We start from the raw sequence: 4893 nt of genomic DNA, 5'->3' as shown, positions 1-4893 counted from the left end.
CTTTTATAATAACAACAACCCACCATCACCGGAGCCGGCGGCGGCTGCCCCGTGACCGCGGCTACGGCGGCTGCAACGATGGGAAGAGTGAAGATGAGAAGGGGACAGCCACCGCCGCGGCGCTAGCGGCCATCAACGTCGCTTCGACGTTATCATCCTAAACATGAAGACGCATGAAAAGGCGACAGGCACTGAGGGAAGATGACAGTAAGTGCTTCCCTTAGCGGTGGTGGCGGCAGGCGACGCTAGTGGTGACGCGATGCCCCATGTGTGCCACAGTTTGCAGCGCGGATTGCGCGCGGCGGCAAGCGAGAGAGCTGTAGAAGATCCGCGAGCAGAAGGGCTGCTAACGCCTGAGTTAAAGACAGAAGCAATGTGGCTAAAAACGTGTAAGACATAAGGGAACAGCAATAATGGCGGTTGGCAGCAGCTTTGCCGCTAGAAATAAACGAGAGAAGGTGAAATGAGAAGACACCAATTACGTAAAAGATGGTAACGACACCCGGTTAACGCAAGAACGAGTCTGTCCTGCGTCACTGGGGGCGACAGCGTTATCAGTGTCCGCAGACCGAAGGACGATAACAACAACAGCGATGGCAGATGAAGCAGCAGCTGTCGTCCGCAACAGCAATAGCGTGCACCCTTTTTTCCTCAGCCTTTTCCTGCCTCTACGTGCGGCGCGCTGCAACTGCAGAGAAAAATAAAAAGGGAAACGGAAGGAGAGTGAGAGAAAAAAGAGAGAAGAAGAGAAACCATTCACTGCATGCAAGACTGAGGAACCGAATAGTCATTAAATTACTGGCGGAGTAGCAGAAGGACTCGTGTGCCCCCTAGGAACACACAAGAACGCAGAGCCTACTAGAGATATACACGCGGTGCGTGGTGATAACGGATTACAAAATTAAGGGGATTCAGGTCAGTCGTTATGTGAGAGGCATCGCAAGTAAACGTACGCATACGTGCCACAGTATATGTTTACGTTTAACACGTGGCGGAGCTGAGCGGGGTGGGGTGGGGTAAAGCAATAAAAATCTATGACATACCAGTTCTTCCACCGCTAAACAATTTAGCTACGATGGCAGTGTTTGTATTGATGTACCTATCGCTGAATGAATGATTGTAGGTTATAGATTAATCATTTAGTTGGCTGTCGGTAATTTCTAATTAATTATATAGGCAAAGATATCCAGATGCGCAAATGAATGAAGATGTAAGAATTTAGATACGCATTAAAGTGTCGCGTAAAATCGTACCTGATTATTTATTTGTTATTATTAAGTTATTGCAATTTGAGAACCGTAGATCTTAAATAGGCGGCTCTCTATATAGGAATAGGTGCGGTTGATTTGAATTACATATGAGTACTCACGAAGCCATCTGCTGCATCAAACAAATAAGACGATCCCTGTGGAGATCACGTGATAGTGATACAGGAACTTAAAGGACTAAGTTAGAAACTTTGCAGCCGAAGAAACTTCAAAATGATTTACTCGTATCATAATGACAAATTTTTTTATGACGCTTATTCATTTTTATCTTTAGCTTTTTTTTAATTGTGAACATTGTTTATTATATATCCTTAACTTATGCGTACCTTGGAATAGTTACCCTAGCAACTTGCTCTCACACTTATACCGCACTGTTGTTTAAAATCTGATTGATGCCGGTACCGGGCAATATAAAATTCTATATTAATTTGATCTGGTAGTTAGCAGGACGAAATGTTTGTGTGTGCGTGTGTGTCTGTCGAACTCGCGATATCATTGGACAGTTTATGAAAACGACTGAGTTTATTTTTACTGCAAAAGAAAGCATCCTTATTTACAGAAAACAGTATTTATATCTAGGTGAAGGACATGTCCGCAGGAGTTATGCAGTAAAGGTAACGATAGCAGTGAATATTCTCATGTATTTCGTATTAATGATTTTCCTATTGTAGGCGTGTTCTGATGCGATCAGCTTATTAAGCCTAGGCAGCAAAGGTTTGTTAGATACAACGGCAACATATGTTTTGTTATAATGTCATGTTTCCAACGCGAACGCAGACATGTAGCTAGGTGTTCAGCCCATGCTCACTGGAACCGAATTTGAGTGTGAGATACAAGGAATCTATACTACAATTAATTAATATAGTACATACTACGTATAAGTTAGTGTGTACACACAGGCACTGCATGGGGGGGATCTGGGTCATTTGCATCGATTCGTGTGCGTGTTGTTACGCTGTTTCTCTTGCTTTGACCCGTGTAACAATCATGCATCGTTGCTAGGGTCTTTCGGCTCTCTATTCTCGTTCCGCAGTTAAGGGTCACATATGGAGTAGTTTAATGCTGAAAATAGAAAGAATGCATTCCACGTATAGCGTACCTGAGAATGCAAATGTTCTCTACTGACTACATTAACTGTGGGTGCTACTTAATAGCAGCTTCAATTGTCGGAGACCTTAACTGAAGGCACCTACGACTAAAACGCTGTTTGCGTAGCACTCGTATATTTCCTCATATAAGGTCGCCAAAGAATTCAGAAATTTCGGACCAAGAAGATCCTTATAAGACCTCATATATGTTGTGGGGCTTTTCGTTATAAATAATTTAGAGATCAAATCAACGCTAATACAAGTTAACATAATTATTTGGTTAATATGAAGATCAAGGTCAGCCTCTGTCATAACTGTAACTCCTAAGCTTTTTGACCGAGGCTATCACTGAGGCAGTCACATTATTTGTGAGTCTGTTTGTAAGGGCATATGGCCATAGCCTTTTGGGCAGGGGTGATAATATCACTGGTGCTGCATCATGCAGACGCGGTTTCGAATGTCCGCTAAAGCAACAAGCGATGGTCATCATTACTAGAGGAACCGAATAGCTCTAATCGTCCGCAGAGAGTTTATACTGAACCCTGGCTAGGATCGTTTATACAGGGGGTAAAAGTAATGAAATGAAGAGTGTCAAGGGGCATGCTAGTTCAGAGCTTTAGCTGTAATTAAATTTCAACATAAAAAAATTAGGGTCTTCAGGTAACCTTTTATCAGGTTTGTAGAGCTAGGGTCTACTCCCAATTTAATGAGCTTCTTTATTCGAAAGGCATGATTGACCCTGCTCAAAGCTTTGAAAAAGGGGAGTAGATGCAGTCGAGGTTCAATTGATGATCTTAAAACAATGCTCAGTCTTGGATTTTTGTAGTAACCTGTATTGCCATGGACTTGCCCCCATTTCGATCAGAATCGAAAAGCTGTCTCAGTGCTAAGTAGGCTATGCTATAGTTTGCCTTCTTGAATCAGTCAGGCTATTACACGCTATTGAGCTACAATAGAAATCGCGATCCACACACAGTTACTGCATATGGAACACTCCTGTCGGGCTCCTTTTCCCCCGCCATTACACATGCGTTTGCTTTCTCGGAAATAGCTACGATCCAGAATTGCATTTTCGTTCGGTTACTCTATTTTACATCTTACCAGAGTTTCTACTGTGGCCGAATATCAGTGTCAGAGTACAACTGTTGCTTAAGCAGGTGACATTCATCTAGATTATACTATGGCTACAGACTGATCGGAACGGTTTGTTTGGCTTCCGGATAATAGTGGAATCGATCATGGAAACTAAATTGTTCATTTTAAGCGTGATTTCTTTCTCATAGAAAGTTTTTGATTATTACTTCGCTGGATAAGGCAGTCCTTTAGTGTTCATATGTCCGCTTGCGTAAAATAGGACAACAAATTGTTAGTCCATTGTATCGGTACCAGCGGTCCATCTACATGACGTTCCAGAGTCTGTCTGCCGAGGTGCTTTTTGTTCCAGAGACGGAATTATTTCGATCTACATTGTTTTCGATTGCTGTAAAATTATCATCTGCCGCCTTTGTGCTTGTCCCGAAGGCGATACCTATATAGGAAGAAGGCCCAGTTCTCCAGTTAATTTTTTTCTGATGCGGTGCCTTTTTTCGTTTGTTTATGGAACTAATACTTGAGCAACGAGGAACAACTTTTTAAGTATAGGTACTATTGGAAGTTACCTTAAAGTATCTGTTTTGTTGAGTAGGTTAAAGCTTATTATCATGTTAATCAGGTATTAATGTAATAATGATAATAGCTACTTTCTCCACTTTTGATTTCACTCTATGTGAATAGTCTTGATACGCTTGATTTCTGTATCACGCAGCATGAGGCGCTGGCCGTTGACAAGGCACAACGAGTTTGACCGCATCGTATCGTAACAAATAGCTTTATGACGATCAGAGATTTCAGTATGTCGATGCACTGTTTTTTTTTCCCGCCCCATCCATCTGCTTGGCGATTATTAGATAATGTTAAAATGGGATTGTACTATATAGAAATTTCTGAAATAGCTTAAAATGACGAACTCTTCAAAAAGCTACGTTAATTTTAAAATTATATTCTGTATATTTTTTTTTTACAATTCGTTGTCCGGCATATATATTGGGACAGTTGTTCAGAATTAATGCGGTAACTAAAGATCGGCTGAAGTAGTACCAGCATTTGTCTGAGGTGTGATTCACAGTACCGTCGATGAGGAAAAGTGTACAGCCTACTTAGTATGAATGATCCTAGCTTCCCTAAAGAAATTCGTATGAAATAAACTCACTTCGCTTTTACTATAGTTAGGGCCGTCCCACGCTTTTTACGCATCCTGTAGATATCGGTCATGCACAATATTAACTTACGTTGTATTCTTTATTTTGCTAAATAAAAGAGACCCATAAATTTCGTCCTGGCTGTCCTGTGTTTAGAGATTAGCCGTACCGTCGACTATAGTTTTCTATCATCTGTCTGAAGGCTCGGTATACAGAAAGTATTATTCGAAAAAATACACATTTCGATCGGTCTTAATTTCGAAACGAGAACGTTTGCGTTAGGCCTTGATTTTCGCTGAC

General features: G+C 41.5%; 1 protein-coding gene across 3 annotated transcripts in view; it reads left to right on the top strand.

Annotated features, from left to right (window-relative positions):
* Window positions 1–4893, top strand: part of LOC111244627 (uncharacterized) — a 37958-nt gene that overhangs the window by 10987 nt on the left and 22078 nt on the right. The gene's annotated exons all lie outside the window — the stretch shown is intronic.

Source organism: Varroa destructor, unplaced genomic scaffold, assembly GCF_002443255.2.
Source record: "Varroa destructor unplaced genomic scaffold, Vdes_3.0 BEIS01000002.1, whole genome shotgun sequence".
NCBI lineage: Eukaryota > Metazoa > Arthropoda > Arachnida > Mesostigmata > Varroidae > Varroa > Varroa destructor.
This window is presented reverse-complemented; position numbering and strand designations above follow the sequence as displayed.